Source organism: Mytilus galloprovincialis, chromosome 6 (assembly GCF_965363235.1).
Source record: "Mytilus galloprovincialis chromosome 6, xbMytGall1.hap1.1, whole genome shotgun sequence".
Taxonomy (NCBI): Eukaryota; Metazoa; Mollusca; class Bivalvia; order Mytilida; family Mytilidae; genus Mytilus; species Mytilus galloprovincialis.
In genome coordinates this window covers 35440761-35452939 of record NC_134843.1, presented here as the reverse complement: position 1 = coordinate 35452939, position 12179 = coordinate 35440761, and positions in this window count along the sequence as shown.

The window sequence follows — 12179 nt, the reverse complement described above, 5'->3', positions numbered from 1 at the left end:
GTGTGATTTCCGTTAAATTATATCATGTTTGGTGGTCTAAGCTGTTTATCTTGTTTTTGCACAAGGAAGAGGAAATTAGAATTATACGAACATATAACTATTATATTATAATTATACTTCTTTGAAATACATGTGCTTTTGTTTAATTTTATAAAGTTGTCAGGTCCTATTTATATTGTCTCAGTCTAAACATTGACTGAAGTTCCATTATTGATTGCGTTGATTTGAAATTTAAAGAATCGATTCGTATATTTACAGCAAATGTAGGAGGAAACATAGTAGTCTCTGTAATATCACCTTGATACCCCTTATCCTACTTTTAATTTAGTTTTCATAGATGATCACGGAATATAATTGAACCTCGTACGCTTTTTTCTAGAAGTTGTGCGTTCAAGCGACAAGACAATAACAACAAACAGAGGGGGGACGGCAATATAGCTATACTATTAAACGAAAAGACCTCATTTTGTGTGTCGCTTCTCTTCCTTCCGCATTAAATTAATCATCATGCATCTGTGTTCTATGGGTACCATGCATAGGTTTGAATCGCCGTTCTAGATCGGCGCACTCCTACATAGTAGGATAGCTAATGCGCTATATACAAATATACACCCACACCCACTAAAAACTCATATTCACAAATAAAGGAACGTGCCACTAATCCAGCGATTCATCCATATACATATATATATATATATATATCTATATATAAACGCCTAAAAAAGTGCACACAACAACTCCAAATACAAAAAAAAGGTAACTATAAATGTAATTATTTATAAATATTTCGGATAACAGATATCCTTCGTCAGTCAGATTCTGATGTGAAATGAATCATCTTTAAGTCTCGTTAGATTAAACTTTTACTAAATCTTGAATTATATACAATAAAAAAAGTCAAACCGAACATCAGTAAAGACGCTTGCACCATTCTAAAAAAATGTTAACATGACATTGTCATTCCCGATACAGTTTTAGAATTGTGCTAGTTCAAATCGCACATTATTATTTGTATTTAAAGCATATATATGAGCTATCTGTTGTAATAAACCATATAACCTATGTCATGTTAACATTTTTTTAGAATGGTGCAAGCGTCTTTACTGATGTTCGGTTTGACTTTTTTTATTGAATGAAATGGTTGGCTACTGGATCTTCTGTTTTCTTTGTTCGTATTTTTGAAAAGTTCAATAGCATTCGTTGATATAGTGTATCACCCGTTTGTCCAGAACAATCATTCAATAACAAATTTAAAAGTTACCGCCATAGAAAGAGTATTTGGGACAGAAACTTACAGAAAAACTAAAGAAGCCTTTTGGATAAAAAAATTAAATACTCTAGAACCTGAAGGACTCAACACAATGTATGAACGATGATAAATATATTTATATTGAAAAAGCGAATAACGCGGCAAATGAACGTCATAAAAGTTATTATAACGTAATGTATCCAAGTGATGTAATTGTTGTTTCAATGTTGTAATTTATTCCAATGAAGAAGGCCGTAATGGCCGAAACGTATGGGAATTTGTTTTATAGTTTTTATTATATATATATATATATATATATAAAAGTCTATAAAAACGACCAACCAGCAAATTTACTATGTACCGGATCGTCTAGAATAGGCGATACTATGCAGATAAGGAAAAAATTATATCAGTCTAAAGATTTGCACAACGGTACTGATATAAGATGTTATAATACGAAAATGTTGTTATTAAGGTAGCACAATACAAAGATTTTGTCACTCCAAATCAGACAACTTTAAACTGATGTAATTCATTTCATCCTTCTTTATATTTTATAAATGAGGTACCAAAAGAAAGAAGAAAGATTAATCTTTCAAATTGTGATAATTTCATTATGACATAATAATTACATAATTAATTATTATGTAATTAGTTGCTATATTGTGATGTCCACACTTGAATGAATTTAGCTTCTTTGTTCTTCATAACATCCCAAAATATTTTATATATTCTTGTACATCACAGCTTGACCTCCAAAACCGTGTCTCAGATTTCCAAAAACATCAATAGAACAAATTTTATACCCAATTGAATTTAGTGGTCTCTTATGAATTGATGTTGCAAACTTCATTGAAGATTTATGAGAGAATGAAATACAATAGGAAAAATCTGAGACACAGTTTTGGAGGTCAAACTGTGTTGTGCAAGAATCTATAAAATATTTTGGGATGCTATGAATAACAAAGAGGCTAAATTCATTCAAGGATAGACATCACAATATGGCAACTAATTACATAACAATTAATGATGTAATAGTTATGTCATAATGAAATTATCACAATTTGAAAGATTAATCCTTCTTCTTTCTTTTGGTACCTCATTTATAAAATTTAAAGAAAAATGAGTGGAATTACATCAGTTTAAAGATGTCTGATTGGGGATGAAAAATCTTTGTATTGTGCTACCTTAAATCGTGCTGACAAATATTTCGGCTCAACAAATGGCCTTCTTCACTTATATATATATATATATATATATATGTTTGAAAGATTTCAGGTTTTGAACTTTTAATCATAATTTTCATAACTATTCGGGGACAGGACAATTAATGAATTATTTTCGCTTTATGATTATACTCCCAATAATATATAGAGATTCTCTATATGATGTATAGCAGTGTACGCCGTGGAGAAGCAACTTGGAATTGATAGTTAATAGTAAATACATTTTAATATGCGTATGTTCATGAAACACGAAAATCATGGAATTTAATAGAAAACAAAACACCGGACTTTTGAAAAAAGGGGGAGGGCTTAACATAATTTTCCGGTGGCGGATCCAGAATTTTTCTGAAATGGGGCTCACTGACTGCCTAAGAGGGAGCCCCGCACAAGTCATGCTTCAATGATTCCCTATAAAATCAACCATTTTCTTTTCAGAAAAGGGGTGGGGCGGGCCCCCTGAAAAACCCTCTGCAGTTTTATTACTTTTCCTGAAATTCTCCAGTTATAAAATCTTTTACAAAAATTCATCCTACAAATAGTATACATACTTTCAACCACGCTTTAAATGCCCGCGATTTTGCGGGTGTGTTCTAGTAATATGGAAAATAAAGCTTATGAATGTGCCATTTTTAATATTCACAAATGAATGCATGTTATATCAACAATTTTGTTTAGGAAATTCTTATTTTAAGGTAGCTCGGGTGTCTAAATATTAGAAGATTCATTCTTAAACTTCTGAAAAATATACTGTGTCAGTGTAGTTTTAAATTTCAATATAGAAAAATGGGAGTCACTGACCTTGTTTTTTCATTAAAACACATTGAAACAGTTATTTTATATATGGATATATTGGGAAAACTTATATTTTTCCTTATTGAGAAAATATTAAACGAAAGACTTTTTTTAGAATTCCATGAAAGAATTACTTTTCATAAATACCTCCGAAATACCAAAAATAAAAAATATGGAGTGATTAGCATTATTTTCACGTACATGTATGTTGAAAAGAAGAAGGAAACGACTGATTTAAATGCGTTATATACAAATGTATACTAATAAATTCAAATAACAACTGGCATACGTATTAAGTGTAATAGTCCACTTCCCCTAGAATATGTTCCATATGATCAAATTAATCTTAAAATCAAAAAAGTTAATTCTTTATTAGCTTTATTAAAAAGAATCAAGAAATACTTGAATCACAATGCACGAATTCTATTTTACAATGCGTATATTCTTCCACATTTGGATTACTGTTGTTCAGTATGGGGAAACTGTAATGCCCGCGTCACACTGTCCCGATTTTTATATACGATGGACACCCGAATGCGAAAATTGTAAGTTCGTACGAAGTTGGTCCCGATCTCGTTAAAATACCAAAAAGTGACCGAAGCAAGTACGATGAACAACAAAGTCTATACGAATGTGTCAAAATTATATACGATAGCAAAAGATGGACATACGAAGGTTAACCGAAGACGGGTATTTAAGCTTCATATCTCAGCCGAAGACTACACGATGGATCACGAAGGCTACACGATGGATTACGAAGGCTGTACGATGGATTACGATGATGGCGCGATGGCCATACGATGTCTAAAAGATACGAACAAAATTTCGACAACATATCGTTTCTGTACAAGTCTGCCATGCATGGCGGGAAATCGATCGTTTTGTCTAATTCTTATAAAACTTAGTTTATTATCCCCTCGTCTACTACATGTAAGTTGCGTGTAGATAAAATTGTTATGGACACTCTAGAACCAAAATGCTCAAAACTTGGTATGGTGTTACTCGTTAAGAATATCTTAAGCGCTAATGACTTTAAAGTTCAAAGGTCAAGGTCACAGTGGCAGTTGTAATACAAGGCAATATCATCCTTGTGGACACTCTAAAACCAATATGCTTCAAAAGATTTTAACCACATTTGGTATATTGTTCCTCCTTGTAATGATCTGACATTTTTTACGTTCAAGGCCAAAGGTCAAGGTCATGCAGATGGACTTGTTTTTTCTCCTTGAAATAGCATAATACACAGGAAATTGGTTGCTCATTTTTTTACATGCTGGTTCTAAAGACAATATTAAAGGTATTTCCAGTTACTGAATGTTTTGGTTGATTTCTAAAAAAATAGTTTATGTATCAAATATGCATATTCAATTTACCATTTTCTGCATGTGTCATATACAAATAAAGTGTCCATATTTGTCCCCAATATGTTACATATGAGGGGATGCCACGCTCGGCATTGCTTTGTTTGAACTGTAAAATGTGTGCACTAGTCTGAATAATCACCCATAAGTATGGCATTGCCCATGTTTACTGATCTATTTTAAAGGTAAGGTAATGGGTTCGTTGATCCCTTTTATTCAAAAAGAGCTCTTTCCAGGAGAATATCATAATAATATAGACAAAAAGAAGGATGTGGGGAAAGCAACAAATGCGGCAAAATATGACATATAGAAAACAAAATGGTTATTGAGTAAACATTCGTGTGACAACAACTCAGACGATACATAAAAAATCAGAATAATGAAGAAAAATTTGGTTTCCCTATATACGTGTACCTGCAGTGTTGGTGTGCGAGGCGCGTTTATAATTTTCATTATGTTACTTGATATGAAAAATTGACAAAAAATAATATTTTACTTGTAAAAGTAAATCCTGAGCCTGTAATAGCTGCTCTTCTTGTTCCATTTGAATTAATAGAAACAACGCTGTCGCCTTTCTTGTTCTCATAGATTCATATGATATGAGCTCCATGTTTTGTGAACGTCTTTCTTAACTGTCGTATTAGACTGACCAGTGCATATCGGGCATGGCACTTTAAATGTATTTTAGCGCGAAAATTAACTTACATTTAGCTGGATTTATTGCCGTCGTAGTTCCATCTTGTCGCCTTCGTACTTTTATTCGATGGCAACACGACGGGATTACGAGGTCTTCACGAAGTCGTGTTGCCATCGTAAGACCTTCGGGTATCTTCGTGATTCATTCGTGTAGACATCGTATTGTAAAAACTGCCCGATGGAAACGATGGAAACACGAATGCAATACGATGTGAAAAGATGCATTCCCGGTGACATTACGATGGTGAGGATGGTGATACGAACTCAATACGAACCCTCAACATCGGACGCACCTTCGGGGATTTTTTAACATGTTATAAAATTTATAGCCCTTCCCGAAGTTATCCCCGAAGGCTAGAAAAAGTGGCCGATGGTTCTACGATGGTTAAAGATGGCACTACGAATAGCCCGATCTGGATACGATTAGTCCCGATTTTGAAAATTTCCATTATCGTGTTGCCATCGGCGTAAAAATCGGGACAGTGTGACGCGGGCATAACAAGTTTTTAGTTGACAGTTTAGAATTATTTTAAACGAACACGATATTCGTAAACCATCTATTGAATTATTTAAGGAATCTAAAATTAATCCTGTTACTAAGAGAATGCTTTACCATAAATCATCCAAAAGAATACTGGAATGTTCTAAAGGCAATAAAAAAGAAACCAAATATAGAAGAAGATATTCCTGAAATTTTAATGAATGAAAATAAAATCATAAAACATTTTCAGGATCAGGGTACACCAGCCTCATATGATAAATCCTTTGTAAATAAACTGGAACGTGAACTAAACATTATAGAAGATAATATTGAATTGAATATGGAAACTGATGCACCAATTACATTTGCTGAAGTAAAACTGGTCATTTCAAACCTTAAAGTAAACAAATCAGCAGGTCCAGATAGAATTGTGAATGAAATACTCAAACACTCACAACCTGTGATAATTAATTCTATTGTAAAAGTTTTTAATTTGATTTTAAAGACAGGTAATTATCCAGATTCTTGGAAATTATCTTTCATGATCCCTTTACATTTGTACATAAAAAAAGGTGACAAGTTAGACCCTAATAATTATAGAGGCATTTCTCTTATAAGTAATCTACCAAAAAATTTTAATGCCATATTAAATAATAGGCTAATCAAGATTGTTGACAAACAATTAAGTGATTGTCAGTTTGGTTTCAGAGAAAATCACAGAACAGCTGATAGCATCTTTTTATTAAAGTCCTTGATTAATAAATATTTACATAAAGAGAAAAAAAAGATTTATGCCTGCTTCATAGATCTGAAAAAGGCTTTTGATTCAGTATGGAGAACTGCTTTACTTTATAAATTATGTAAAATGGGAGTTGGCAAGTCTTTTTATAGAGTTATAAAACAACAATACTTAAATACTAAATCATCTTTAAAATATAAAGATTATGTATCAGAATATTTTAATATTGAAAGAGGGGTTAAACAGGGAGACACACTAAGTCCCACTTTATTTAATGTCTTTATAAATGATATTGTAAAAAATTTTGAGGGAAATGATTCAAGTCCCCTTAAACTTATAAATAGTAAGGTAGGATGCCTTCTTTTTGCGGATGATCTTTTAATCCTGTCAGAATCAAAAGAGGGTCTACAAAACAGTTTAAATAACGTTAAATTATATTGTAACAAATGGCAACTCTCTTTGAATACAAACAAAACTAAATCCATGATTTTTAGTCAGTCAAAACATAAAAGTGAAACATCACATATTTACTATGAGAATAAAGCCATAGAGAGTGTAACAGAATATTCATTTCTGGGAATGTTGATAAAATGTAATGGAAATTTATCACAAAGTACTTTAGAGCTGACAAAAAAGCAAAAAAAGTATTTTTTGCAATAAAATCATATACTAAATCATTGAATAATCTACCTATAAAAGTAGCAAATAATCTTTTTGATTCTTTAGTAAAACCAATTATGACCTATAATTCAGAAGTAACATATTTGGATACATATATTTCTTTTCATCGAGCCAAAAGCAGAGCATTAACTTCAGGAAAAGAAATTAATCAACTTGATTTTATAGACAAAACCCCCATAGAAAATATGCATCTTAAATTTTGTAAATCTACTCTAGGGATAAGAAAAAATGCATCCAATTTAGGAGCAAGAGTTGAATTAGGAAGATTGCCTATAGAATGTTTTATTAAAACACAAACCCTTTTATATTTAGCTAGACTATATAATAATAATATTAATCCATTGTTAAAGGAAGCTTTTTCTCTAGCACAGTCTCTAGATTTGACAGGAACTTACTCATGGTATACATATGCTAAAAATATTGTTAAAGAGACTAACGTTGACCTTAATATTCTTTCTACTTGTAAGGACATAAAAGATGTAAATAAAATAAAAAACGATATAAAGTTAAAAATGAAAAATAGATATGAAGATTTAATTCAAAATAAATTTCAAAACATCGATGATAAAAGTAAATTTTTTCTCTATAAAAAACTTAAAAAAGATTACAAACTAGAATATTATCTAAATACATCTAATTTTCAGATAAGGAGATTAATCACTAAATTTAGAATAAGTGATCACTCCCTCTTGATTGAAAAGGGGAGATATTTTAAAATCCCAAGAGAGGAACGTCTTTGCCATAAATGTAAAATACTAGAGGATGAGAAACATTTTTTACTATATTGTGAGTATAATAAAACTCTAAGAAATGAATTTTTTCATCACATATGTACAGAAAATAATAACTTTAATAATTTAAATGAAGAAAAAAAATTCATTATTTACTAAATCCATCATCGCCTTTACAAACAAATAAGTTAGGATCCTTCTTGAAAAAGTCATTAGAACTGAGGGCAGGGGACTCTTAACAACTTGTTTGTTGTTATAAATTTTAATGCTGTTGATATTTTGTATGTTTAATATGTATGTATATATGTTTATTGTGTTTATTGTATTAATATATGTTGGTCACAAACTGTAAAGTTTATATGACAATAAAATATTTGATTTGATTTGATTATAAATGTATAAATCAAAGCACCAACTGGCATATTTATCCAATCTTATTGTGCCTACAAATAGTAAACAATCGTACAATATTCGACTTTCATCATCAGATAATTTTATTGTTCCTAAATCAAATACAGAATTATACAAATCAAGTTTTTCCTTTAGTGGTCCAAAAGTGTGGAATTCACTGTCCAAAAATCAAAAAGTATATCTGTATTCAAATACTCTTACAAGTCATTATATTTGTAAATGTGTTAAATTTATAAGTTAAACCACAATGTATACCATAGGTGTTTTTGTTGTGGTTGTTTTATTACTTTATATACGTGTATTGTTTACATGTGTGTAATTATAGTACATTTAATTTAATTATGTTTTATTCATATTGTTAACATTGTATGTAGAGAGGAGGGCCTGGAAAGGGTATTGGGAGCATGGGAGAGAGGGGGCGGAAGAAGGGAGAGAGGAAAGAGAAGGGAGAGCGGAGGCGGGAGAAGGGAGAGCGGGGCGGGAGAAGGGAGAGAAGGGGCGAGAGGAAGGAGAGAAGGGGCTGGAGAAAGGAGAAAAGGGTATAAAAGGAGACAAAAATGTGTATTAAAATTATCAAAATTTAGCAGTAAAACAACTATTTAATAAATGAGTGAATCAAAAGATTCAAGAAAGTGGTAATAAAAAGTAAAAAAAAAAAAAAAAAAAAACCAAAACGACTCCGACAAAATCTTAAAACAGAAAGTCCTTAATCTAACTGCAGAATCAAACAAATGCATAACAACTGTTATATTCCGAATTGATTCAGCTAGGCATTTTCTTATGCAGAAAATGGTGGATTGGACCTGGTTTAATGGTTAGCCAATTTGACCTCTTACTTGTATGACAGTCGCAGAAAATTGCGCATAGTAACGAAAAAAATATTCCGAACCTTTTCACTAATTCATTACGATCTCTTATATATGGAGAAAGAATAAAAAACTAACAATTTCCAGGATTTTATTGTGAGCCCGTGCATGTATAGCGACACATGTCACCATCCTTATTTTTTTTTTAGATAAATTGCTTCAAAGTTGACCGATATGCATAGAATTTGGCAGAAAAAGGATGACATTACTTAATATAGAGTAACGTTTTTTTTATTTCCCCTGTCTGGTTTCGTAAATTTCCTATTAATTCTAACTGATTTAGTTTTATTTCCAACTAACAGGGTGGAGTATGAGATTCAGCTTTCAAAATTTCATTGGGTGAACCGTGATTTTCAAGTACATTTGAATAGATTGATTTGAGGTTGCAAAATGTTCGGTGGCAAATATTTCAGGCATGTTCAGGACCATACAATACATTTTGAAATTGTTGTGTCTAAAAAAACACACATTTCTAGATCTAATGCAGCCATCAAAAAAGGTTACAAAAAACATCCAATCAGTTGTAAAAGTGAAAGATAAAACAATACATGTTTTTAATGTAGTATATTATCTGTATGATGTAAACGTTTGGGTAGTGTGCATAGTTGCAGATAAACCTTGCAAACTGTATTAAATGTATTCTAAGTTCAATTAACATACTGTCTTTCGTGAAAAATGATATAATGAAAAAAATCTGAGAACATACATGCATCCTCTATAGGTAAAACACTTGGTGCATTATAAAAGTTCCACCTTGAAATTGTACACTGTAGAAGGAAGAAGTCAGACTCTGTGCTCTGAATATGCGCACTTTTGATATATATATTTATATTAAAGGTCATAGTGGAATATAGTTGGGAAATCTCAATTGTAAATCATGTCCAACTCAACAACAAAACACACCCATCCCTGTACAACCAAGTGTAAATTAACATGAACCAAAATGATATTAATATGTTTACATGTTTTCAGTTTTCTTTCTGCATTTGAAGAAATATATCAAACAAACATACCTCTTTTATTTTGTTTTGGCGTTCGGACTGCTTTTCTTGGTTTATTTGTAGAATAATACAATTGTCCTTGAACTTGGTTATTTTGGCACACAACTTTTCCTATATGTTCCAAGTGTAACCAGTTTTGGAATATTATTGGACTGTACAGAAAATATAGTTCCGGAAACTTGTAAAAAATAGATTGCCGATACCGTAATCTTATAAATACAGTTTACACAGGGCAGCAACATTGGAATGAGGAAAACGTTAACAAAGGACTGTCATTTTGGGATGTCAACACTTAATGCGCATCCGTTGGGACGAAATAAAATTATATCTCTCAGACCCCGTTACATATTTTTTCTTTCAATTCAGTATTTGAAAAATTATTTCTTGAAATTTACAATCACACAATTCATTAAATAAAACCCAGTGGCCAACAATAAAAAAATAATCGTTTAATTATTTTATTCTACTTTGTTAATTCCATTTCAAAAATCATTTTCTGCCTGATTTTCAAAGACTGCTTGTACTATGTATTTTCAACAAATTATATCCCGTATTATTTTCCAAAAGAATTTTATTTTTCTATTTTGCAAGAAGCGTTTTTTTTGGCAACCAATTTAAAACGAATTGGTTTCTTACGATATTGCACAAATAGTGTCACAAAAATTCACCGTATTTTCACAAATTAACCTGCGTTTCTATAGTTTGGATTTACAGGGGCGTAGCAGCCGGCTGCCGTACCAATAATTTTCGTTGGTACGGCATGCTGTACCTAAATTTTTTATAATTTATTGAAAAAAAACAAAGTTTTTGCACGGGATTAAAGCAAACAAGGTTTTTACAGGAAAAAACAAAGACAGAAAATCCCATTTATGTGTCATAGGCACTATAAACGGTATACATTTATTAATACTGGTTCAATAGAAATAAAGGGATGTGGTAGACTAGTAGCCAATTAATGAGACGAGTTGAACTCTTAATCCATGTTTCACAATGTGTTAAAAGTAAACAATTATTGTGGGTCAAACTGAGTACGGTATTCAGCAAGCTAAAAAAAAAGTGGGAAACGAAATGAGAAAATAAATTATCGAATCTTTTTTTAAATACTTTTTTATGTCTAGATGATGCAACCTTAGCCTACCAATTTCGCTATTTTTGTGTAGCAGAACTTTATGTGAAAGATTTTTTAAACTTATCACGATTTTTTTAGAAATGATGGTGAATTTGGGATGTCCCTGTCAGACTCGGCTGAAAATGTTCTATTTTACCCCAAAAGCTAACAGAACCTTTAAACATACTTATTAAGAAGGGTTAGTTACGATACTGTTGTCAGATCACTAAAGATAGCTTATTTTGGCTTTAATATTGATTCACTTGGACAGGGCTTTTCTCATATATTTTATGATGGTATACTACTAAACCCCTAACGGCAGGGATTGTGCTTTATATTCATATGATGAAGACGATATCATTAATTAGTTTAATTCAGGTCTCGAGCTCGCATGTCAGTAACTGCTAGAAGTCTGTGTTAATTTATGTATCATTGTCAATTTGTTTAGTTTTTTTTTGTGTGTTTGTTTTTTCTACATTTACTAGAGGTATAGGGGGAGATTGAGATCTCAAAAACATGTTTAACTAACCGCATTTTTGCGCCTGTCTCAAGTCAGGAGCCTCGATCTGGCCTTTGTTAGTCTTGTATGATTTTTAATTTTACTCTTTTTCTTGGGAGATATTGAGGTCCCCGTAATAAAATCTTCATAAGGACCATAACTTATATATAACATAAACTTCGACAATTGAACTATGTCTTTTAGGAAAGATGTGTACAGAAGTCATCACTAGAAACCTCTCAATAAATGTCAATAAAAAATTCTAGCTTTGGATCCATCCAATCAATTCATAACAGAAATTTAATGGGGTAGAATACGTACGGCATCAAAAATGTTTA